General features: G+C 35.3%; 1 long non-coding RNA gene across 1 annotated transcript; it reads right to left on the bottom strand.

Annotated features, from left to right (window-relative positions):
* Positions 1-27,787, bottom strand: LOC142601566 (uncharacterized). The gene is made up of 3 exons (XR_012835081.1): positions 27,617-27,787; positions 21,470-21,593; positions 1-189 (listed from the first exon to the last, which is right to left on the bottom strand). It is a non-coding gene; the product is annotated as an uncharacterized LOC142601566 (long non-coding RNA).
* Between the last annotated feature and the right edge of the window lie 144 nt (positions 27,788-27,931).

Below are 27,931 nucleotides of genomic sequence, written 5' to 3'. Positions count from 1 at the left end.
GACAGTACAATAAAGTCCATTGCAAAGTAAATCACTTGGATATTTTCATAGGCTTTTTCTGCATCAAGTACTACTCAGTCTTTCAGCACAAACCAGACATGCAGTCTGCATGATAAACAGCACCAGAGGTAACTGTAAATTTTCCAATCTCTTGATGATGGAGAAACAGAAAGCTCCGGTACCTTTTCCCTAGAAAAAAAACCAAACCAAACATTTTTGTTGAATGTTGTATATGAACATTATTTATCTTCATGAAGAGCAGTTAAGTGAAGAAGGTTGTGTAGAGACACATATCCTCTGGGGAGTCCTGACTGGCAAAGAATATGTGAGGGGAGGTTGCAGACTGATTAACCTGCATTCCTCATTGTACACGGGAAGAAAATCATAGTCATATAGAAGAGCTTAAAAAGATAAAACAGCTGGAAAAAGAGAGTTGTAATGGAATGACAAGATGGGCTGTTAACTTGTCAATGTACTACAGAGCATTCAGAGCATTTAGATAGATCTAAAAAGGCTTTTGCATGCAGATATTAGTTCCCTCTGCCCACACTCCAGCTTGACCTGAGTTCCCAGCAGAACAGAGTAACTGCGATGTTATCACAATGCAGAGTGCAAGCTAATGTACTGGTCTCTCATCAGGGATTACTAGATCATGTATGATAACATGCTGAGTAGAGCTACATAGTTCTCCATCCAGCAAGTGCAAGGCAGAACAAGGCTTTTTTTGCCTTTCAGAAAACTGTGTGAACATACCTTTAACAGATTTTTTTTAAACAAAAAAACACAAAAAAACCAACATTGATGAAGTCCAACAATTTCTGAAGGGATCTGAGCACTGTTTGAAATTTCCAGATTAAATGATCCATACATATTCTTTTTTGCCATGGTAAATTACTGTTAAGTTTTGGCAGTTACAGATCACTGCTTTCATACCAGGTCCAAGCCTGATATCGAATATATCCATTCATTGGTTTTAAAAGGAGCTAGATATATTAATAAAACAGTACTTAAAGAATTACTAGGAGTTTTTAGGGCTTCCTGATAGAGCTTTAAAATCATATCCTGCTCTGTTTCTCATCATTAGTATTAGTATTACCATTAGTATTAGTATTAGTACCACATTCCTTATCTTCTTAATATTTTAGAATATAGTTAAAAATTTCTGTTTATTTTTTGTGGTCATCCATCAAATTTTTTTTAAGGTTAGGAATGCTGGATTATAGGGTTCAGTGATAGTTAATTGTATTGTTCTTACTTCTTCCTTGATATTGTTGGCAGGGTATAACAGGTAAGTGACTTTTTGATCCATTATTATTAAACAGCATCTGAACATTTACATGTTTATATTGTTTAATTAAAAATGATAATAAAAGCTGAGAGTAGAGGATTTATACTTTGCAGAGATAGAAGGTAAATGAATAGACTCAGTAACAGACAACAAAGGGAAAAATGTTGCAGAGTGATTTTGTTAGTTCAAACAAGATTACATTTTGTCATCATTTAATCAAAAACTATCAGATGGGAACCAAGAGAGAATCAAAAGTTCAGGCAAGATCCTAAAAATCTCTAAACTTAAATGAAAGTGTCAAATCACTAGAAGGGATTTGCTCTAATCATCCTGGCCCCTTCCCTGTTTCCGTGCAAGAGCTGAACTACCATTGAAACAACTAATTCCCTTATATAGAAGACAATAAGGAAGGATAGCATTTGTTTTGTGCAATCTTCATATGCATATCCACGTACACGACATGCACAGCTGAGCTGGATCACTCCTGTCCTCCCTTCATTCAAGAAGCTAATGATCTCATTCTTACTCAAAGCCTATAAAAATAAAACTCCATGGCCTAATGAACATAGATGCTATGAGATGGCTATGGTTGGCACACGTCCCCTAAATGGCTTTATGTGCTCAATCTCCAGTGGCCTGGGGAATGCTCCTTGCATGCACAGATCACCTCCTGCACAGGAAACTGTATTAATATGCAGAAACTGTGCCAAAGGGATGGCCCTTCTCCTTTATTAATTTAAACATTTTAATATTCTCTATATGCAAAACATAATTAGAATTAATGGACTTTAGTGCTAATGCAGTGCCTGAAGCTAGCTTGTGCATCTATCTTCTGCATATGATAAACATGAATTTTGAATCCTTTACCACCAGCAAGGCTGGAAGCTCAGCTCAGTCTGCTGATGTAGTTTGTGTCCAGATGAAGATCATATCAACTGACAGACACAGGGAATTATCATCCTTTTGATGAGATAAGCAATTGGTCCTCCAGGGAGGAAGAAAAACATGACTGAGTTGCACTGATTGTTAAACAAGATCTCATTATTAATCTATAAAGACAATGTAGCTGAGCTACAGTAACATATAACAGACAGAGAATGAATATCAGACTTTGGTCTGTGGTATCCAAACCATTGATAATTTCCTTGCAGAAGTGTGACAGAGGAGGAAATAGAATTTACGTGCTGTCTGGTATATACAAAAATTTATCAAGCAAAATAAGGAAAATAACAAAATATTTGATTTAAAAGTAAGCAGCAAACAAAAAACCAAAAAAATTTGGCAAACAGAAGCAGGAATTCAGTATGTGCTGCATACAAATTTTGAGAAATTACAGTGACTATTAATAAAACGCCAGAACAGTGCATGTACTGTTTTCTCAGAACTGGAAATAACTGTAAAGTGTAAGATTTTGTGTTGTGCCGGTAGCACGACCTGAGAATGAATGATGCAATCCTGAATCTCTTATGGTTACTTGCTTTCCTAAATGTGTTCTGTAATGGGATTAGTGGGAAAAAGCACCAAAGCACAGGCCTGAATCCGAGATCTATTCCCAAATACCTTAATCTACCACAAACTCTTCCTTTCCTCATCTTGTGGGTTAACCCCACTAGGAAGCTCGACTCCACGCAGCCTCTCGCTCACTCCCATCAGTGGGATGGGGAAGAGAATTGGAAGGGCAAAAATGTGAAAACTTGTGGGTTGAGATAAATAGAGATTGATAGGTAAAGCAAAAGCTCCATGCATAAGCAAAACAAAATAAAGAATTAATTCACTCCTTCCCATCAGCAGGCACATGCTTACCCATTTGCAGAAAAACAGGGCTCCATCATGCGTAATGGTTGCTTGGGAAGACAGGCACCATCATTCTGAAGATCTTCATTTGGAATTCTTCCTTTCTCTTCCTTTTTCCAGCTTTTATTGCTGACCATGATGTCATATAATATGGCATATCTCTTTGGTCAATTTGGGTCAGCTATCCTGGTTGTTTCCCCTCCCAACACCTTGTGCACCCCCAGTCTACCCACTGGCAGGGCAGTGTGAGGAACAGAGATGGCCTTGACATTTTGTATGCATTGTTCAGGAAGACCTAAAACATCGGTGTGTTATTCAACACTGTTTTGGTCACAAATCCAAAAGACAGCACCATATGAGCTGCTGTGAATAAAATGAACTCATCACCTTTGTTATGGCCTTCCATAAGCTACTTGGCTCCTGTTTCCTGTATTGTTATCGTATAGGTTTAAGTGAATTGCTGGTGTTTGTTATCATTTCCCCAGTCTGACAGGGTCTTTGAAGGGCAACTACATAAAACATATTGTGCACATGAATGCTTTGCTCTCTTTATTGTAGTAACATCTCAATTTTTCTGAAAGGTGAGTTAGAATCATCCTTATCTCATGCACAACACTTTGAGCTCTGCCACTCATCCAGTTCTTTACCCAGCGCACCGTCTACCCGCTCATCTTACAGTTGGACAACTTGTCCAGAAGGTTGCTGTGAGGGACAGTATAAAAATCCATACTAAAATCCAGAAAAACTACATCCACTGCCTTCCCCTCATCCACTAGGTGGGTGACCTTATTGTAGAAGGATACCAAATTACTTAAACAGGACTTTACCTTTGTGAATCCATGTTGACTGCCTGTCATTTTGTCATACAGTAACCTGCATAGCACAAAATCTTCAGTATCTTTCTGATACCCTAGACAATACGTGAATTACATTTCTTCCTTGTACATGTGTTCAAAACAATTCTATTTCTTTCTGTAATTAAGGTTTTGGCATTCCAGTTACTGATCCTTTTATATGTCTTTGTCCTCAAATCTTCAATGAGTAATCTTGTGAATTTATTTTAGGTCAATATCAAACACCTACATTGATATTTCCATAACTAAATCCACACTAGAAACATGCTCAATAAAGTGTTTTAAAGTGATAACACCACTTTCCCCTAAAGTTACTGAAAGTTTGAAATACAAATTCTCCCAGATTATAGAAAACACATTTTACTGATACATTTTAAAGAACTGACAACAGACCCAAACAAATATGTAGAGCAGCACAAGTAATAATACTGCTGAGCATTTGCCTATGTATACCCACTAAGCCTTATACACTCCACAATGATGTAACTGAAAAGGATTTATCAGCAAGATAGAAATCCCAAACTGGTCAGGGTTCAGGGTAGAAACTTGGTGTCTGTCTGCAACTCACATTGTTAAATGAAGTATAATAATGGTCCTGTAATAAACAAGGAATCAAAATTTGAACAAGAAGCCAGGCTCTCTGCTGTAAAAACTGTTTAATGTTGCTTCTCAAGAAAGAAACCTGTAGATCTACAGTATATGACAATAACCATGTGAACTGAAAACATGACAGAACAACCTTTATACCTGTAAGTCTAATAGAAAGAAATAAAAGAAGAACTGATACAAAAGTAATAAGAAGTGATGTCTCAGAGATATAGGAAGACCGGAAAGACCTACACAAAGATCTGTGACTCTCTAGCAATAATTGGTATAGTACATGTTAGTATTAATTTCTCAGTTATGCATTCAATTTGAGGAGGCTGTCCAACTCATTTTCCTTCCTTTTCTACCAAACACATTGCTACTGGTAGCCCATGACTTTTTCCAAATAGAAGAGGTAAAAGAGTCTGTGTTCTTGCTAACCTGAAAGCTTTCAGTTCCTTCTCTATTTCTTCAGGTAATATTTTCAATGACAATTCACTTTTCGATATTGCTCAGGCTTGTGCTTGTTCTCACAGGATGAAATCTTTCACAAAACATCTGTTACCAGAAAGTACCATCTCCAGTAAGCTTGGACACTTGCCAGTTTTCCAGAAAGTTATCTGTTGCACTGTCTAAAATATTAAATTTCCCACTTGACTAAGTGAAAAAAAACCCTCATTACTCAGTATAATAATTTTGTGGATAATTAGTAACTCTCCCGTTCCCTATAATTCATTCTCCTCCTTGCATTTTTAATGTTGCCAGCTATAACATCTACTGCAATAGATTATAATCTTGAGGACAGGTTTTGGATCTGATTTAAATTTTCTGTATCCTGATGATTAAGTGAACCCTTTTACAAGATTCTAAATATTTTTTAGGTAGAAATATGGATGTATTTATAATTTCAGGTGGCAGATTCCTGGATCTTTCCCTGTTCCAACTTCAATTCTCTTCAACGACAGCACTCAGCTTTGAGTCTTGAAAGGTGCTCTCCCAGAGCATCAATCCAGATCCAATTTTAGCTCTGATGACCCTTTTCCTTGCTCACATCCATGACCATTCAACACTGAGTTACAACGTTTTTGAAATCAGTCTGATTTGGGTTCATCCTGTGGCCACAACGTTCTATCTGTGTATCAGCATCTGTTGTCTTTTCCTATGTTACTGATGTTAGTGAAGGAAAGGCCAACAGCTTCCTTCCCAATAATAAGATTGCAACTTATCCTTCCAGCAGGATCATTTGAATTTAGTCAAATAGCATCATTCATCTTGAATGAATTTTGATTCCGAACAACAGAAATGCTTCAGAAATCCAAGTTCTGTGACATTGCCATAGCTGGAAATGTCTCATTCTGAGATAATTCCAAATATTGAACTTTTGGCTAGAAAAAAGGACACTGATAGATATAGACAAGGAACTGTGACAGTAGGTGGCTCTGTATTGTTTTGTCTGGAAAATGCTCTGTAATACTATCTCTTTTTTAATATCTATTTATTGTTCTCTTTGACACTCAAATTGCTCAAGCCTTTAATTTTATGTACTTTGCATTAGAGACCACTAAATTCCAAAAGCCTATCTAAATAATTTCCTTCTAAACTTCTTATTGCACTGAGTGGATCCCACCTTTTCAGTAATAAGTATATCACAGATTTTAGTGTCTAGTTATGAGTTTCATTCGTGGTCTCACATACAATTGACTGACTTTCTTTGCCCATTCAGATATATTTCAATGCATACCTCTTGTTTTGCATATCTCCTCTATTGCTCATCTTTATTCCTGCTAGTATGAGACATGCAGACAGGAAAGATCTTCTGCACAGTTTTATTCTTATCTTCTTTGATCCAGTAAGCCTGCATGATCCCCAGTGCATGTCCATCAATCACCACATCTGAATCTAGCATCCCATTCTTTCTGTTGAATAATAGGCTATTGCACTAACTGAAGATTTGCACAGTACTCAGTATCACTTTTGGATTTTAATTAGACCTTGATAATAAGTTGAAGATGAAGGCAGAAGACTGATAGCTGCAAATTATCCACTCTGAGGGCACCATTCTGGCTATGAGATTGAAGATTTTTAAATTCATTAAAAGTAAGAATTCCACAGCTTTTCTCATGAGCTCCCTAATTGGTTCATAACCTTGCTGTAACAGTAACTTACAATCTAATATCCTGTTTAGGCATTTCAGACATGAAAAAGGGATCTCACAATTTTCATTAGTTTGTAGCACTTCTAATTTACCACGCCACCTGCAGCAAATAGACCTATATTCTGAATAAACCTGTGCTGCAAATGAAATTGTATCCTAGTGTCCCACTGCCTGCAAATACAATCTTAATAAAGAAGATAATATTAACTAGGATATTCATGATGCCAAAATGCACAATGGATATGAGCTCTAACATTTTTTGATGTTGCAGGCAGACAAAACTCTTCTCCTTAAGCTCAGAAACAGTTCTTCCTTAAGCTATTCCAAACTCATTTTTTTGCCAGCAGTCTCTACCTATCCATAGAATACTGTAGAACAAATGGTAGATTTTAGAGGAAGTGATATTAAGCAATTCAAATTCAAGATGCCATAGGACATATTGCAAGCAGTAGATGGCCATACCTGGACAGCCTTTAACAGTGAGCTCTAGGTTTTTTCCTACTGCTTTGAACCCTTCAAATGATTTATTTTAAACAGGAAAAACTGGTCTTTAGAAAACTCATGCACTCCTGCTGTTGTTGAAGGTCAAAATCTAGAATAATTATTAATAATAATAAAATTAGATAATAAAATACAAGATTATATTTTTCTCTTGGGAAACTGGCAATGAAGGGCACTATCACTTTTCACATTGACCTGCTCAGTCATAATGACCATGAATCATTATAATCAATGCAAACTACAAATAATCACTTTAAGCAACAAAATATAATTGGTTGTACAGTTTTAGATAGAGGCATGAAAAATATTCTATTGATACTAACTTTCATATATTCTTTCATATATTCAAAACAAATTAATTTCAGATCTCTTGCCAAACACAATGTTTCTTATAAAAGATCAGAACAAAGTTAGTATTTTGCATTTTCCCCCACTTCTCTTTGCTCTATCTATTGAACTCTTCACAAAAACTACAGTGAAACTAGAGCACATGATATTCATATTTTCACAGACCACTTATCCTTTTTTCAGTTTTCACAAACCCCTTTTCCACTTTTTCTCAGTTATATACAAGCAGATTTAGGGAGTCTTGTAACTGCAAATATAGTACATTCTCTTAATTAGTTTGAAATTAATTGTACATGTTGGTCTTTCAAGGCAATCTGAAAAAATACCCAACAGATTTCTCACAGTTTAACTAATTAAACAATAATAATTTTTGAGCTTTTTTATATACCATAAATATGTGAATCTCTACACAAACGAGAACATGTATGCATATATAATTATATTTAAGCCATTTTCATTTTTCATACAGTTTTGCTATCTGTAAATTTTTCAGAAGGAATCAAATTATATCAGAATATAAGATTCTTGATTTTATTTTGAGTCTTCTAATGAGAGTTTTGGTATAACCTACATATGAATTGCCATAGATACATTAACACCTACATTTCAATTTGGTAAGGGCCACAGTATATCTAATTTGCTTGTTTGAACCAAGTGATTTCACAAATCACCAGAAACATATATGAATAAATGTGAATATTTTAGATCCAAGTCATTTAAAAATCATATACTCAGAGTATACAGTTTATTACACAAAGGTAATATACATCAAACCGATTATCTCATTTCTTCACTTGTTAGTTAAATGTGATTTACAAATGGCAATGCAAAACAAGTGTTCTACAAACAAGCCCATTGTTCCATCCTTCCCCCTCATCACTGCAAACACTGTTGATTAAAAAAGTTGTTTTATAAATCACAAGTAATGTTAGTAAAATTTAGACATGGAAATGCAAACCATTACAAAAAATAGAAGATCTAAGTAAGTTCTAAGCAAACACAGTCGTACTCTAATTACAAAGCACAGGGAAGGATATATTGCAGGCATTGCTAGATGAATAGGACTGTGTGAGTGCACATACACACCAAACGATCTATAAAGGGATCTCTCCCACCTTATAACAGTGTAATAGTGGCTATAGGATACAGCTGGCAGATGGAAATTTAAAAACCTGAGTCATGTATTGCAGGAATCACCTTTAATTCTTCAGCACTGTAGTATAGCAGGAATTGCTTTAGTGTGATTTGGATGAAAAAAACCAAAGAGAATGGAATGAAAGATGCCCAGGAGTAGTGCTGTAATGATCTGGATGGATTTGGAATGTTGTTATTGCAGAGAGCACTGGATTTTTCTTTCTGATTCTTGAGAAGGTAGGTTATCAGGTGACTTTTTACTCTGAAGTAGAATGCTACAGATCTTGCAGACTCTCTACTGATGATAATGTAAGCAGGCTGAACTTTTTAGATTATTATATCTCCAACAGCCAAAATAGCTCCTTAATAACTACATTCTTTTTCTCATAAGAAACCTTTCCATTCATCCAGAAATTGGGTACTGTTCTTTTCCTTCTCCTCCTTGACCAAGCCATTTTAGTAGCTGAAGAAGATGTGTTTAAGTTCTTTACAATCATTGCCTGTAAACTTGCCTGGTATAAATTCCCAAGTATTTACAATGGATCTTGGAAGATAATGTACTTTTTTATTATTATTATTTTCAACTGATTCTAGCCTTTATACTTCAAAACTCCTCAATAATCAGATCAAAATAAAGTGTCAATAAATCACTATGAAAAGTTCATATCCATAACAGGAGAGACAAGAAAATATATTCACAGGATGCTGTATTTTTCCATACCAAACTTCCATTCACCTTCCTTCAACCATTCATTCTCCTGCATACTATAGAAGCAGTGACAAATAAGAACATTTTTACTCCAGCCAATTATTGCTTTTATTTTCAAGTATTTTTATGATGTTCTACTAGATTTCTACAGTAAAAGAGGGTTAATGTGAATCATGAATTTACTGTTATTGCTGATTTTCACTTATGAAATAATTAATTAGTCAAAGCAGCTGACATACTGTATCACCAAATAATAGATGTTCTTACATTCCACATTTAAATGTTCTGTTTTTACAAAAATAAGTTAACATAATGTAGATATAGGGGAACAATCAGGATATTAATGGCATTTCAATGGCACATTCTAAAATGGAAGAAATAATGCTTTTTGAAAAGACAGCCAAATTTAGGTGACTTTGCCAATAGTATGTCAGAAGAATTTGTGAAGACAATTGCATCTAATATAGTAGAATCCTTTGAAGTGTGAAGTTGTTCTTTTTAATATATTGCTTCAGTCTATTGGTTTTGACTGTGGCAGAGCCTTCTGAAGTAATTTTAAAGATACCAGGTGGAGGGATAAGCAGAGAACATTTATCTGACTAAATAGGTCAAATGAGAAAAGGAACAGATGATGGAGTTTGAAATAATTTCTAAAATGGGCTATGTAGTTGTTCAAAAGGTTTTCTCTGTACATTTAAGGACACACTGACAAATACTGCCCTGACTTCTCTCTCATTCAAAGCAAAGACATGAATAAAATTACAGAGTATAAAAAATGAGATGGAATTTGTCCCCGTCTTTGTTTGCATTTTGACACCTTTCCTTTTTTTTTTTTTTTTTCTTCCCTTTACCGAAAAACCTCAATGGATACATCTCAGAGTAATAACATTTCAATAACACTGAAAGTGTATACTTTAAGCTAAGGTGTAATTTATGGTACATTTTAGAGAACAGCTACTGAGACCTGGGCGCAGTTCCAGAGCTGACATTGCAGTGCAATCGAAAGACATTGAACTATCACAGATGTTGTTTCTTTTCTACTAGTAACTAGTAGAAGATCTTTTAACTTCCAGGGAACTTCTTAAAGTGATTAAGTAAGATGTCCTAATAATGTTCTATTTCTTAATAAAGCAGAGGGTACTGTTTCAAGGCATGTGTGGGCTATTTTTGAGCATTTAGTGACTGCAGCACTTGGCAATGCAATTGTATGCACTACTGTACCTAATTCATTGCCTCATGCAGCATGAAAATTTCTTTATACCTACAGTAAAACAAAACTTATCCTATTGTAGATAACTTTCAGTAATAAATCTTAGCCTATCACAGCTAGGCATTCTTGTTATGGCTGTATGAATCTGTATTTATTTCATTATCTCTACAATATAACAGATAAATTAAGAAAAAAACAGAATGAAAGTAAATAATTTATTTGATGAATGTCAATGATGGTTGTATAGAGAACAAACCCAAAATTAAAAGTTTCAAAAGCAAGTATCAGAACTGACAGGAACTTATCATAGATTTCCTTTTCTCTTTAAGGTACCTTGGGTATTTTACAGTACGTGATAATGTTAACATTGGATTAATAACTGTAGAAAAAGATATACAGACATAAAGAGTTATTTATATATAATTCAGTGACTTTATGCTATTAATATTCATTAATATTTAGACAACACTAATATTCATGACAGCACTTGATAATTTCAACTGTCTCAAATATGTTTCATAGAAGAATGGAAGTGTTCAAAATACTCATTATCCTGCCATAATTTGGAATTCATTTTTCAACACGTAAAAGTTTTTGTTGTCTCCCTTGGCTCTGTGCTACAACAAAGTGTTACTTAAACTGAAGAGCTGATGTAATTTGCTCTGAAAATGAGTCAGTCAAACCATTCAACAATATTTTTAAATAACAAACACACAGAAATTCAGAAACACATGGTCAATTACTGCTAACAAATACTTCTATTTCTGAAGTATTTTATTGGATAAATACCAATCTACCAGCATACCTGTTCTTCACTGAGGGAAAAGAAAGATGAGAAATATTACAGTGTTAGATGTAGCCATATTAACTGCAGTATGGAAGGTAGGCAAGCAGAGAGGTTTTCACTGAATGGTTAGCCAAATGCTAAAGGAAGCAAGATTCTCACCTGCACCATATTACCCTGAGTCAGAGCCACAGCCCCAGTGCCTTGGCCAAAAGCAGCATCCACAGACAGGGAGTTGGCTCTGGCAGCAACCTCCCCACAGGGTGCACAGGAGGTCCTCTCACCATGGCCACCAGCAGGATAGAGCTGCCCTCAGCCATGCTGGCACTGAGCTGGCTCTCAGCCCTGACAGCCAAACCCCCATGGGTATGTGCTTAGGAACCTTTCAACATGTTTGGGAGTTTTGTCCTGCACATTCCTGGGTAAGTATATTATTCTCCAGCATGGCATTCAATTATATGTGTATTTTTGAACATGCATCACCTTATTGATTTCCTCCCCTGAATCATTCACATACTTAAGAATTCTGTGATCAAATGCTGTGAAGGATTAGAAATTATGCAATCAGAATACAGTAAGGAATTATATCAGTTAAATTTTAAAATGAAAATGCCTCACAGCTTTATGTTTCTCAAGATAAACATTAAGTAATTTCCATTTATCACAGAATCATAAAGTCATAGAATGGGTTGGGTTGGGTTGGAAGGGACCTTTTAAAGACCATCTAGTCCAAGCCTTCTGCCATGGGCAGGAATGTCTTCCACTAGACCAGATTGTCCAAAGCCCCATCCAACCTGGCCTTGAACACTTCCAGGTATTGGGCATCTACAACTTTTGTGGGCAACCTTTTCCAGGCTCTCACCATCCTCACTGTAAAGAATTTATTCCTAAAATCTAATCTAAATCTACCCTCTTTCAGTCTAAAACCATTGCCCCTTGTCCTGCCACTACCGACCTTGGTAAAAAGTCTTTGTCTTTCTTGCAAGCCCCCTTTAAGTATTGAAAAGATGCAATAAGATCTCCCCAGATCCTGCTCTTCTGCATGCTGAACAACCCCAGCTCTCTCAGCCTGTCTTCACAGCAGAGGTGCTCCAGCCCTGTGATCATTCTCATGGCTCTCCCCTGAATCTGCTCTAACAGGTCCACACCTTTCTTGTGCTGGGGGCCCCAGAGCTGAATGTGGTACTCCAGATGGGGTCTCACGAGAGTGGAGCAGAAGTGCAGAATCACCTTCCTTGACCTGCTGCCACACTTCTTTTGATGCAGCCCAGAACATGGTTGGCTTTCTGGGCTGCAAGTGCACATTGCTGGCTTATATCCAATTTTTCATCCACCAGTAATCCCAAGGCCTTCTCTGCAGGGCTGCTCTCAATCCATTCATCACCCAGTCTGTGTTGATATTGGTGATTTTCCCAACACTGGTGCAAGACCTTGCACTGGCCTCATTGAACTTCATAAGGTTAAAGGCAATTTAGAAAGGAATGGCAATATTAGGGATTTTTTTTTTAGTTTGTTATTTTTCTTCTTACCTCTGTTTTTGGTTTTGCATTTTAAAAACTTATCCTATGTAGATTATAGGCATTGCTGATATGTGCATAATTTAAAACTTTATCACACCTTACAATCACTTTAATCCACGTGGTTATGATGTTTCCTAATACAAAGGTCTAGAGAGATGTTTGAATTGCATGTTACTTCAAGGCCAATACATAGGTGCAGTCTAAAACCTTCATCATTTCTGACATGATCAGTCAGCAGTGTCATCAGGAAGCAAGAATCAAACTGCTGGAAATATTCCAACAAAATAATGTTGGATAGTTTACAGAAAGTATATTCCAAAATACATTAGTTACTCCATCTCCTTCTGGACTGGTGGTTATTCAGAGAATGCCCTATATGCTGTACAGCATTAGCTAGTGATTCACTGTGTGTTATCTATGCCTCACTGCATCATGCACTGTCCCTGGTATCTGATAGCATATAACTAGAAATATAATAATGATTTTGTTATAGATTCCTGTGTAATTTTTGTCTCCCATCAGCTATGCGAGGGCATTGGCATAAGGCCATATTTCTGTCCCATGTAGATTTAGAGTGGGATTGCATGACTCCCAATGTTTTCTGCAGATCATGACTTGGGTAAGGAAAGAGTTGTCTCGGGATTTAAAGTGATAACATATCAATCACTGAAAGCCGGAATAATAAGAAATAAAATCAGCAAATTAAAGAGATGAGGTGGAGATAACTAGGAAGAAGACTAAAACAGTACCAGTCGTATTCATGAAATGAGATAGAGCTTGACTGACTGCAAGAAAGTACTGGAATCCTGAACTCACTCTCATTTTAAGAGACACTGGATTTTATGAACTTTGTTGCACATCCTTTACTTCGATAATACGAGTGAACAATTAATTGGAAGGTAGATCTTCAAATAATTGTTGCCTTTATTTTGGGCACTGTTGTCATAGTAAATGAGTATTTCTACCTAAATGATGAGTCAGGAATAAAAGTTACATATTTAAACTGATGAACTTTATGGCAATCAACATAATAGCTTTTTACTGGAACTCTATCAGAAGTAAATTGCTCTCATGATTCTCTCTGAACCAAATCCAAGAACAAATTCATTTTCTGTTGTGTTCCAAAAAATCTGGCCCTCTGCAGGGTACAGTGCAGTGTGTAAAATTGCATAGTGGGTTTTGCACATTTTCCTTTTTCAGACAGTGATTCAGAAAATTGATTTTTTTTCTCCATTCTCTCTCCTTATCTCTTGTGTTGTCTTTTAATTTCTCAAGTCATACTTTCTCTGCTTTTTTCATATTACAGACCAAAGGATTCTGTGATCATTGAAAAAAGCAACATATTTCACAAGCATCTCTAATTTTCTTGCTTTTATAGGTTATATACTTTTTTTAAAAGTAACATTTTCACCAATAATCCTGAAATTATTTTAAAGAATAAGACAGTGTATAGATACTATGCAACATTTTTTGCTTATTTAAAAGCATGTAAATGAAAAAAAAAAAAATTTATAGAGTGCTTGTTGATGACAGCAAAGGTAAAATTACTGTGATCAACTGGAGTGTATAAACTCAAATTTAGGTAAAGCAAACTCACCAGGCAGTTTAGAAAATTGAAGAGAAATCTACTAATGTTCTAGATGACAAGGAATCAAATGCATTTCTTGAAAGTATACTATATCTACTGACCATAATTTCAAGAAATAGGTAATTTTTCTCATCTGTACTTGTCTAATGCAGCAACACATATATGCAAATGAGAGCTACAGACATACCATCAATCTAGCTGTGACAGAATCAAAAGTCTATTTCTGGTACATACTTCTGTGGAAATTCAGGTAGTACCATTTTCAACAGATATGCTGATAATTTTGTTCCCTTCTTCCTCCCCAAAACTTTTTTTTTTCCCATATGGACATTTTTCATCCATTTCTGCTCTTCTCCCCAAAACATTTTAGGCACAGAAGGTAATAGTTTTAGAGGTTGATACTTTGTTAATCAATCTGACCCTATAAACAAAGCGTAGTTGGTTAGCTCTTAGCATAGTTAATTTGTTGGGCTAAAATATTCAAATACATAGGTGAGATGTACCTAGCATTAGAAAAGCCATGTTAAGTTTAAAGTACCTGCTACTGACATTCACTCATATGACAGTGCTTGATGAAACTACATTCCTTATTTAACAATTCCGTAAAAGGGATTTTCATCATTGTAAGTATACACTCCCCTGGTGTGTGTGTATATATATATATCTATATATATCTATATATCTTTTTTTGATGTGGAGTTCTGTATCAGGAGGGACACTATGTAATTTTTAGTTTTTGTCTTTATTTATCACCATTCTTCTCTATTTTTAATTGGCAATAAACTAAATTAATCTTCCCAAAGTTGAGTCTGTTTTCCCTGTGATGGTACTTGTTAAGTGATTTCGCTGTCTTCATCTCAACCCATGACTTTTTTCATTCCATTCTCTACACTTGTTCTGTTGAGGAGGGTGAATGAGAGAGCAGCTGGGTGGGCAGCTTGTCAACCCATAACATCAGTCTGAAAGTTCCATCAAAACTGAAATAAATTCACATTTTTTTCAGTTTAGAAAACTCTGTTTGTTTGGTTTTCTTTATAGACTGCTAGAATGAGTATTTTCACCAGGTTCAAATGATAGACTCATAAAATCTTCCAGTAAGATTTTTTGCACCTGTTCAAAGGGGACATTTTAATCTTTGAGTAAAATACAGCCTCTATTAACAGCAGAGGTAAACTGCAAGCTGAATTCAGACCTTCTCTTGACAGAATCAGGAGTGGTTCTCAACAATAAAAATAAATTAGAACTTAGATCAAACCAATTTGGTGTTGATTTTGCACAGATTAAACTAAAGTGGTCTTTTGCAAAATTCGTGGTCAAAAAAGAGTAGTGAGGGAAAAGTCCTCTCTTTTTTTTCTTTTTTTTTTTCCTTTTTTCCTTTTTCTTTTTTTTTTTTTTTTCCCTTTTAATAGTGAAAAACCTTGCCCATGTTCATGGAATATAAAAATTAAATCTTTACCCAAACTTATTTTACACATGGTTTAGCTTGCTTTGCTTATATACAAACTATTACATAACATGCAAGAAGGTTCAAAGCACAAATGCTTTAACTTAATTTTTCTGAACCTATACAGTTTAAACAAAGTGGGAATAATACCAAGATATAGTTTGATCAAGATCCTCATTTTGCAAAACCACTGATCATTAAATATCCATTAAAAATAAAACACCTAAATGGAGCAGTGCAATTCTAAAGCTGCTTAAAAAGGAGAACAATAAAAGAAATAGAAAAGTGCAAAAGAGATCAAATCTTTATTTTCTTTGACCAAACTTCCATTCATAAATGCTATGAGAACCCTGAACTAGTAAAGAAGCTACTGGTAGCAAGAATAATTATTAAATATTTCAGTAAGGAGTCATTATTATTGCCCTTAAATATGCAAAAGTTTCTTCCTGAAATATATCCTTCAACAATATGTTTGCTAATTAAATTCATTCATCAGCTGCTTTGAATCCCAAAGAGCTGGTAAGTCTGACTGCAAAACTGTGGTAGATTGGACTCCCACATAAAAATCATACAACTGCAGATGAATAAAAGCATGAACTTTTTAATAATCCATTGAATTCAGTATCAGATAATGCATAGGTAGACAATTCTGCAACTCTAAAATGTCAAATAGCTAGGAGACTTGCCTCTAAATATATTTTTGCTCAGAGGAAAAGCTTTCAGAACATGTCAAGAATTTCTTTCCACTATTTTTTTCTGTCTAACATGATTTAACCAATTTTCATCAGTTGCCTAATGTAAGTGTAACATATGCATAATTTCTGTGATCACGTGCACAGTATTCATACCAAGTCATGGCTGCTGAATACATGTAATGAAGATGATTGCAGTTATACAGTTTTAGTCAGAATTTTTTCTTAATATTTAATTAGCTGTGAAACTAGAGTTCTCCCTTGGAGATTCTGCTGTTTTCCTAGAAAGAACAACTTACTACTCACCCTGGATATTGAGCACTGTTCTTACTTTCCCTGGCTCAAGTAACTTTGGCTCTTCATTTACACACTTTCTGTTTGCCCATTCAAATATCTGCTTTGCAGTTTTTAGAGAAACTTGCACAAAGCTCATTTCCGTCTCTGGAAAAACTGTGGAAGAATAGCAGTATATGAAGGACCAGAAAGTGACTGGAAAAAAATTCAAATGATAAATTGTGCTTGACCAGCCTGATTCTTTTCTATGACATAACAACTTGTTCAATGTACAACAGTAGAGCTGAGGATGACATCTATCTTGACTTTAGCAAGTGTTTGACATGGTCTCCTACAAAATCCTTCTTGATAAACTGATAAGATATGGCCTGACAACAGGTGAAAAAGTGGCTCAAATGCCAAGCTCAAAGTTGAACTGGTGACCAGCCCTAAGTAGAGCTTCTCACAGATTAATAAAGGGTCTGATACTATTCAGTACCTGTATAAACTACCTGGATGACAAGATTGAATGTACTCTGATGAAATCTGTGAATGACACCAAACTGAGAGGAGAGGTAGATGTGCCAGAAGGAGCAGCCTTCAGAGAAGGCTTGGCAAGCTGAATGACTGGGCTGACAAAAATTACATGAGGCTTAACAAAGATAAATGTGGTTCCCTGTACCTGGGACTGAATAATCCCAAGCAACAGTACAGGCTGTGCTGTGACTGTCTAGGGTGCAGTTCTGCTGAAAATGACCTTGGCATCCTGGTGAACAGCCAATTAAACAGGAGCCAGCAATGTCTCTTTACAGCAATAAGAGCAAACCATGTCCTGAGCTGCATCAGCAAGAGTATAGCCAGCAGTTCAAGGGATGTAATTATTCCCCACTCTATTCAGGGTTTGCTAGGCTACATCTGATACTGTGTCCAGTTTTGGCCCTACAAGTTCCAGAGAGACATTGAAAAATTGGAAAGTGTCTAACAGAGGGTCACTAAGTTGTTTCTAACATTTGAGAATTTGACACATGGAGAAAAGCGGAGGAATTGGATTTGTTCAACCCAGGGAACAATGGGAACTAATCAATCTTCAGGTATTTAAAAGGCATTTATAGAGAAATGGACGTACTCTCTTCACAAGGTTGCAGGTGTTGAGAAGCAACAGGCACAAGTGGTTTCAGGAGAAATTCTGCCTGGCTATGAGTTCTTCACTGTAAGAACAACCAAACATTGGAAAAGACTGTCCAAAAATGCAAGACTCAGCATGACATGGCCCTGCATAACATAGCCTGGGGCTATACTTTCAACAGATGGTTTGATCAAATGATGCCCAGAAGTCCCTTCCAGCCTAAACTTTTCTATGATTTCTACTAAATAAAAGCAAAACAAAATAAATAGGTATTGTATTTTATTAACAATATTCTTATAGTAGGTTAAAATTTGAAAAACCCCAAGCATTTCAGTCATAAGGCTTAATGTAGAATTTTACTATTTATGTATATATATAAAAAATATTGAATCTCTATTAAGTTTGTACAGGCTTTATTTCTGATACTAAGCTTTAATTTTCTCAGCTCATTTCCCATTCATTCCTATGAGTGTCCTTTGCTACTTGTCTCATTATTGTTCGTTGTATAAGGCTACAAGCTGAAGGCCCTAAGAAGCATAGGTCCTTGCAATACCAGGCACTGCTCAAATATAGTAGAATGCTCATTTCTATCCCCATGATCCTTAAATGCAATTTAAATTGTAATCATAAACAGTTCTTATTTTCCTTGGGTTTTTTAAAAATGTAAATATTTACCGTATTACATTTCTCTGGGTACATGTATTTAAACAATTTAACCTTTCTTCATAAAATCCCTTCGTCTCAATGAAATTTGTGGTTCTTTTCTGAATGACTTTCAGTTTCTTTACATCATTCTCATATTGGCACTCCACTCACTATTAGTAGTACTTTAGAAAATATACGTGATCACCTCAGATGGTGAAGATCAATATAATGTAACTCTCGACAAAACACCTCTGTTGCTTTACATTAGTTAATGATGACTTCTGTCATTTAATTAGATCCTCCCTGCTTCATGTTGGTATGGAAGATTAGTCAACCAGGATTTTGGGGAAAAAGAAAAAAAAAAAAAAAAGAGTGAAATAAAAAGTAAGATAGAATGATACTTGGCCAAATGGTGATATAAATTGGCATAGCTTCACATACAAAAAATTAAGTAGCTAAGTCATATTAGTTATACACAAATAATATTTTCCTAGGACTACCTATGTTTGCTTACTGCACTTACTGCGAAATTAATGTATAGTTTCACTAACTATTACCATCTATTTTACTACAGTTATTTGTTTTAGACCATTTTACTATCTTACCTTGAATATTGAAAGAAGTATTCGGGATTTGTGTTTTGGAGAACCACTGTCTTCTAAATCACCCTTTATATATCAAGTTTTGTCTGTGGATCTTTTCAGTATCTGCATGCATGATATGTAATTAATATCTAACATGTTAATTTAAATCAAATTAAAATAAGCCCATTGTCAGAAAATGTAAACTATTACATTTTTCATTGAATATACTCTGGGACATTGTGAGTAAGAAGGAGAAAATTTATGGAAGAAAGAGAGGTTTCACATGTATCATGAGCTGAAAAAGATGTTCAAATTTAGCAGGCTCAAGACAAAAAAGAAACCCTCTTTGATGACTGTCATCTTCACAGGACTGTTTAAGAATTCTGCCAATACATAAAACAAGAAAGAATTTTGCTGAAATCACTTAAGTTAATAGAAATTCAGCATTAGTATTTATCTGAATGTTCGGTCTGACATAGGACAGATTATGATGCTGGTTGTTGCTGTTACTATTGCAATTTTACTGTAAGCAAACATGAACAGTGCAAAATATCTGTTGAACTACTTAAAATATTATTTCAATGCTTTACGTAACATATGAATTGTATTTTTACTGCTATAATCAGATAAACAAAAGTGAGATTATTAGGTCTGCTGTGTTTCTTGATGGAAGTGTGTAGGAGATAACCTTTTGCCAGATATGTTAACAACTTGTGTATTTATTTAACTTACAACTTAAATTTATAGTTGAAATAAGAATGTAATTGTTTTGTTGTTATTAGCCCTGGAGATGGCACCAATGTGGTTATAGAATCATAGAATCATTTAGGTTGGAAAAGACCTTTAAGATCATCAAGTCCAACCGCAAATCTAACACTGCCAAGTCCACCACTAAACCATGTCCCTAAGCACCACATCTACACGTCTTTTAAATACCTCCAGGGATGGGGACTCAACCACTTCCCTGGGCAGCCTGTTCCAGTGACTGATAACCCTCTCGGTGAAGAAATGTTTCCTAATATCCAATCTAAACCTCCCCTGGCACAGCTTGAGGCCCTTTCCTCTCATCCCATCACTTGTTACTTGGGAGAAGAGACCAACACCCACCTGGCTACAACCTCCTTTCAGGTAGTTGTAGAGACTGAGAAGGTCTCCCCTCAGCCTCCTTTTCCCCAGGCTAAACAACCCCAGTTCCCTCAGCTGCTCCTCATAAGACTTGTGTTCTAGACTGTCACCAGCTTCATTGCTGTTGTTGCTGCTATACCAGTCTTTTGTATTTTGGTACATTCTAAGCCTTTTACAAGATCGATTTCATGATGTGCTTCCTGAGCTCTGAGAAGGAAGAGGAGAGAGTACCTTGTCCTGCAGCATTTTATTTACAAAAGCATTGTTCCAGTGTTCTTAGTGTGTTTGGGAGGGAATAAACATGGATCAAGCACTGTTACCAATGCACATTTTTTCCTTTTAAACACTTCATTGTGTCTAAAGTCTGTAGAAAGCATAAAAACTAGGCCTTCTGCCAGTCACTACACCACTGTGTCGCACTGCTTTCAAATTCATTTTACATTTGTTCAGACGCGATGTGCAGATACCTTTTAACTGACAGCACCTGGCCTAACTTGCATCATGAACATTGCTTGTGAAGAAAGAGAAATTTAAAGGTGTTCACGGTACCATCACCCTAAGCCATAACTAAAAGAGTAGGTGGACAATTCTTGTGAAAACTTACTAATATATTTAGAAAGTGTCTCATTGTTTTAAAGATTCCCAGACATCTGGTAGCAAGAAAAATAATATTTTATGTGTATAAAGTCTTTCCTCTTCAGACATCTCCAAATGCTTCAGGTATTAAAAGCACTATACACATCACACAAATGCTCAAATCTCTAGAAGACAAGACTGCAGACACGTTGTCACACTGTACCTGTGAATGGGGCATTTGGTCAAGGGCAAACATCCATGTTAAAGGCAATACTATGGAAGAGATACTGTTAATTTAACCAACATGAGATCTTGGATTTTAAAGCTGAATCTAGAAGTGCATCTGAAATCCTTCCCAGCAGCTGGTTAATATTTTCTTCTTATTCCTATTATACTTTTACCACTGAAATATCTTCCCTTCAGTCTTTGCACCAAAGATGCATTTAAATGACAGTTTTGCTGAAGTCTGGGCAATTTCATCCTACCTGATTATTGTAACTATATAATTTTCATAATGAACTGCTGCACATTTACCTTGAGAACTGCGGATTCTAACTTCTGAGGCTTTCCAGTCAGGATATTACAAACTTCTCCAGAATCATTTCTTTTCAATGATGGCAAAAGTATTATTCAATTAATTAGATATCCAGTCTTCTTTCTATGGAATAGGCAAAAATAATTCAGAACTTTATGATTTAATAGAAGAAAAAAAATAAGGATGAGAAGGAAGTAGTGGCAAGTATAGCAACTTTACTTATTCTTGCAAATAATCTGCCTACTTTTCAAGTTGCTAAAAATAATTTCAAAGATGGTAACAGGCATAGAGTTTGATTTGTTTCAGATATTAATTCATGTGTTCAATCACAACTGATACACACAAATTCTTGCATATTAAACTCACTGTTTAGGTTTATATCTTACTTAGCTTTTTCAGTAATACCACTATCGGAAACATCTGAACTTCAGATTAGTGCTTTAGGCTTCTCAGGTTATATATTATCATGCACCATTATGGTACATGTGGTCTGATCAAGTCATACTCTAGTTTGTCAGCAGAAGCATAGTTGCAAATTAAAAGAAACATTACTATGTCACAGTTATCTCCCCCTCCCCTTGAACCTTGAACTTAAGTCACTATTTGTTACAAGTTCCAACAAAGAACAAAACATTAGTCTCCAGATAGATCTGCAATATGTTTATTTCTTAAATAGAAAATTTATTGCATATAGATATCCAATGTTCAAACATACCTTTCTGAATTGTACTGTTTTCAAACAAACACCACCTAAAATCAATATGACCTTTAACAATATGATGAGATACTAAAATAGGAGAGAATATGGGGGATAAATTTAAGGTTTCTGTCAGGATAGGGTGCAGCATGAAGTTTTTCAAAACTCTATTAAGTACAATCAGTAAAATTCAAAACCAGAAATAGACCAACATCAAATGATTGAAAGCACCTACATACCTGAATGATCTTGGTCCAAAGTCACTGCTGAGCTGCTTGAATTAATTAAGAAAGATTTCCTCTTAGAAGCAGCCTGATTTTAATTTTATATGTATACATATTTCTTGTAATGCATCTATGTGCATAAGTAAAATGAAAGAATTCAATGTACATTGTGTTTTTAAACTGACAGTTGCACATCATTTTTAAGTGACTTATTCCAAAAGTTTTTTTTGTTGCATACGATAAGGGACAATATACCCAAGTTCCTCATATTTATGGTAAATTTCTTAACAACTCTATAAAAGAAGATATGGTACCTCCTATACAGAAGGAATTTAAATCAATGTTGTATTTCTCAAATAAATTCACCTGGTACACTTTGAGAAACATACAGAGATTACTGAACTGTGGCCTGTGTTAAAGTGCAGTTAAGACTAGATAATCATAATAATTTTTGATTAAAAAATGTTGAATGTTTGGACTTTCTATACAAGGGACAACAAACATGCAAACAAAGGAACAATGTTGCTCACTATTGCCTGGGAATTTCTAGAATACTAACTTAGAGTGCTCCTAACTTAACTGAACGAGCAATTGTCCACCCAATGGCTGACAATGGGAACATGCACATTCAAACATCTTCAGAAAAAATTACATTGGAAAGAAACGTGTTATCGAAACCTTTATTTGAGACTTGGCCTGGATACTTAGCTGTGATTTCTTTATTGGAAAGAAACATGTTATCGAAACCTTTATTTGAGACTTGGCCTGGATACCTAGCTGTGATTTCTTTGGGTGGTTATTAATTATCTGCATATATTTATCAGCGGGTTAACTTCTGTTTTATTTAGTAGTTAAATGAAACATAATCTAAATCAATGATAATTGATTATCATTATTATCAATGATAATTTTACTGTATCTCCTGTAAATCTCACAGTCCATTTGGAAATATATGGCTCCATTTCCAATCTTGTGTAGTATGGAAGTCTTGTAATTAGTGATGCTGCCCTGGACCATTTAATTACCTGGGCACTGGTGGTCCAATACAAATGCTGTCCAAGACACTGGACCTACACAGAGGGCAATGGAAAAGAGACAATTTCCTCCTTTCTGGGATGTTTTTCAAACAAATAGGAGAAAGATTTTAATCTGAGTAGTTTAAAACTTTAAAATGAGTAGGTTTTAAAATCTAACTATATTTTAATATGGTTGAGAACATCCTTTTTCATGCTTCAGTGAACATTGTAGTTTCTTGTTTCTTTCAAGTCAAAATTTCTGAGACCGTTGAAATATTGCTTTTAAGGTTTTGAAGGAAAACTATCTTTAAATTAAAATCTGGATAACATACAATCCTGTCCCTTTAATTATTTTTATTAAGAGGGAAATATCAGTGTTTATAAGAAATGCCTGAATGTTAAAATATGCACTACTATTAAAAGTCATATTTATGCTTTTTTAATGCTGAAATTCTAGAAAACAGCATCCCTGCAATAATGAAAGCATTTTAATTCACAAAGTACACCATAAAAAATTCAACATTCTATGTTACAAAAGAAGTGAATGTTAACATACGAACATTGCCATGGTGAATACACTACAGTCTTATAATATGAGATGGTAATTAGTGCTATAGTCACAGTACCTAGCAGCTGAAGACACTTGCTGTGGCAAATTCATTGTTATGAACAAATAGTAACATGCCTAGAAGGCCAATGTGAAATATTCTTTGAGTTTTCCTTTAAGAGAATGTTCTGATATTCTCATCACTCATCCTATGATATGGAATATATTTGTTTATAACTAAACAAAACATAAATTAAAAGAAAATTAACCATGTAAGCCATGAGGTATTTTTTTCTTTGAAATCTCTGAAATTGTTTGGGCACAACAGTTTATTGTTCTAAGGTGGGGTACATTGGGATTAACTGAAGCATCAGCCTCTCCTACATGGGAAAATACCCTTTTAGTAAAAGAAAAGTGTAGAAGTGAAGTGTTAAGTAAAGAAGCTAAAAACCTGTCCTCCCAGGTCAGAGGTCAGAAGGAATATTATTAGAAGGAAAATTTATTTGAAATAACATGTGCATCAACTGTAAATCTGCTGGAATAATTATTTTTTTCTTGAATCAAAAAGAAGGTTAAAAGTTATTTTGAAGTCCTTGCTGAACTAAAATCAGAAATCAACATAACACATTTGTCCAGTTACTGATTCAACTAAAAATTGACATCTCCTGGCAGGATTTGAATCAGCATGAAGTCTCTGTGTTTACTAGAGCCTGCAGAGCAGCCTCATGTCACACCTGCCTTTTCATCTGCACATCATTCTCTTTGTTTCACCGTCAGATTTGCCATCATGTGCAGTGTGAACCTTCTCTTTCCTTACCTTAGCCTGGTATTGTGTTGGGTTTTTTCTAAGAAAATCATTAGGTAAAATATTCCCAGTGGGTTCTTACTCTTCTCCAGTGGACAGCTAGCTTTGTTTCTGCCAGAAGATCCTGCAAAGGCCCGGTCAACCCAAGGTCTTCCTAGTTCTCTCAGTGGTGAACATCACTCTGTGCATGTGTATGCACTGCCACATTCATGTGCTGTGGAAAGTGCAGAGCATGAAAAGAGATTCTCTGCATGCCCACCCCCACCCATTTTGTTGATCATTATTAAGGCATTGACAGGCACATAGCACCACAGTTCAGCTTTGTTTACATCCCTAACTCCTGTGTGCTGGATTGAGGAAACTGGAGAGATGTTGAAATATTGTTCTGAGAAACAAAGAGTGCCTGTTCTCCAGCACTGGTGTCCCCCACATTTTGATGGAGTAAAACCGCAGAATGGACTTATCAAAGCAATTAAAAGAAATGTTACTGACACGAAATAGAACTCAGCCAGACCAGCTTCAGTCAGAACTAACTTAAAGCAGTATTGAAATGAAAAACTGGATTGGTTCAACCTTTTGAAATTAATGCCTGAAACTCATAAAAAGGTGGAAGGAAATCTGTTGGAGAAAATCACTTTGAAAGCAAATTGGTTGTTTGTATTGCTAGTGAGCCAGCACGGTGACTGCTATCAAATGCTTAGGCATACTAGAAAATTTAGACTGGATATAGTTCACCTAATGGGGATGTAGGCATCCAAATCTCATTTGAAGCCCAAAGAAAGATCTGTTTTATTTTACAGAAATCTCTACTTCCTTTTAGTTTTCTAGTTTCCCAGGTTGCTAGATGCCATGTGTGTCCTGAGCAGCTTGTTCTCTAGACTAGATTTTCATTGCAATTCAGATTTAAACAGACAGCTGCCTAAATTCTATCTAAATATCTCAACAAGTTAAAAAAAAAAAAAAAAAAAAAGAAAATCAGAAACCACGCTTGATTTTAATCAGGAAATTGAGTGTGTTTTACAAGAGTTCAATGACAGTTATTGCAATATCTTTCTTGTGTGGTCCAGATTAACACAAAAAAAAAAAAAAAGGAAAAAAGTACCCCGACACAATAACAAAAAAAGAGAAAAGCTCAGAGCCAGATTGTCAGAGCCTAGAGCTAGGAACAGAATTTCAAAAGCATTCAGTACTCAGCAGGTACCAACACTAGATAACTCGTTGTTGTGAACAGTTTTGAAAATCTGCCCTGAAGAATTTGCAATCACAGATCCCTAAAGAACAATTCTTTGGTAGTAGGTGGAGTGCCACCTACTCATTAGAGCCAATTACACAGTCATATTAGGCCTGATGAAGAGGAAGTTCCAGAACAGTTCCAGAAATTCTAAAATACCACAAATACCATCAAAAAAGCAATCAATAAAAACTCATCATGGTCTTCTTAATTCATAATAATAATTTAAAAAAAAAAAAGAGATTTAAGAATGTAATGAGATGATTGGTATATACTATTAACAGTTCCTTCACGGTGTAGTTTTTAATGACTATGATTGTATTTCAATTATTTCCTTTCTTGTTACACCACTCGATTTTCTCCCTTCTTTCTAACTCAGTATGATGTAAATTAAGGACCACTACTTTCCTTTCCACTATTATTTTAGTAATTGTTCTGCTTATACACATAAGCATCTAAGTGGATGTCTGACTTAGGACTATACGAGAGCTGCTACCATCCAGTCTCTTACTCCTGTTCTTTCAATACTTATTATATACATTCCCTATTTTCCTCATTCTTATTGAAGCTCAAGGACTTGGACTACAGTCCAGTAACATGAAAAGTCTTATTAATTCCAATATTTTATAATTAAAGTCTGATTACTGTACCTTTGTGGATTCCACACCTTTCTTGTCCTTATTTAATCATTTCCATCCAGACCTTTATTGACACAGTGCTGTATGTGTCTTATGTCAGTGCAATTGTGATTCACTGTAGAATATTTTCCTCAAAAGGTGATGAATAGTTGGGAACTTTTTTTTTGCTTACAATATAAACTGAAATTGTTTTAATACCCCAAGTAAAAACTCCTATCCCAGAGGTGAGCTGTTGAGATGCTTTAATATAAAAACAAAAGTTACAATTTTGTGCTGAAGTAAGAGTGTCAAATGTGGGGTTGTACTGGTAAAATTATATTTGTGTCTTATGGGATACCGGTTTATCCATTTTTTCTGGGTAAGCAATGCCTAATTAAATCAATCATATGTGAGCAGATGCTCATCCAGTGAATGAAAAGTAAATGCAGGATTTCATTTACTATAATCTGTGAAAGAAGTACTAAATGTCCATTTCCCACTCTCATCTTCTAAGAATTTAACCAGTTCCAATACAATGGTACCGGGTGGTTGATCCTTGTTAGCTTACATCATTCAATTGCTGTGACTAACTTACATAATATAAGCTTTCCAGAGAGTTAATATCTTTATATGCAACTCCACAGGATGAATCGGTGAAACATGCAAAAAGGCTGATGTTTTCTTCTATTTTCTGCTGGGATTAAGAGTAATTCCTATATGTATAAATTTATCCCTCCCTTCCCAATTTCTGTAGTCACCCACTGATTTAATCCTTTTTGAACTCTAGAATTTTTTCCAATAGCAAGTAAACTGTTTTGTTTTCAAGTTTTCTGAACACCCAAATATTACTAGTGATTAGTTTTCTTGTTGACAGTGGTTTGGATTAAACTTTGGATGGCTCATTAACCTAAGAATCTTATTAAAATATTCCAAATAAACAAAGGGAACATTTGCTGATGACACAGTCTACTTGTTCTAGGAAAAAAAATATCATCCTACTAAATCTTACATTTTAGAGATGTAAATAAAGAGGACTCTGTGAATATAGGTTTCTGTTTCTCCCACAGAGTTAGAAAAATTAGTCACTTCCACACTGTTTCTATTTCTTTCTTAGAACTATGTCCAGATGGGTTCTCTGAAGACACCAGCAAATATCTGGGGATGGGCAAGAAAAGGGCCAGAAGCTAGAATTATGAAACGTGATCATTTCAACATCACCATTGTACTCAGTTGAAACATAATTAAAAGTTATCACCAGCAGAGAATCTTTGTTATCAGGATCCTGGCAGCTTATTAGAAGTGAGGGTAGTTGCATATTGCATTA

Source organism: Balearica regulorum, chromosome 4, assembly GCF_011004875.1.
Source record: "Balearica regulorum gibbericeps isolate bBalReg1 chromosome 4, bBalReg1.pri, whole genome shotgun sequence".
NCBI classification, from domain to species: Eukaryota; Metazoa; Chordata; class Aves; order Gruiformes; family Gruidae; genus Balearica; species Balearica regulorum.
Note: the sequence above shows the minus strand (reverse complement) of the source record. Positions and strands in the feature narration are given on the sequence as shown.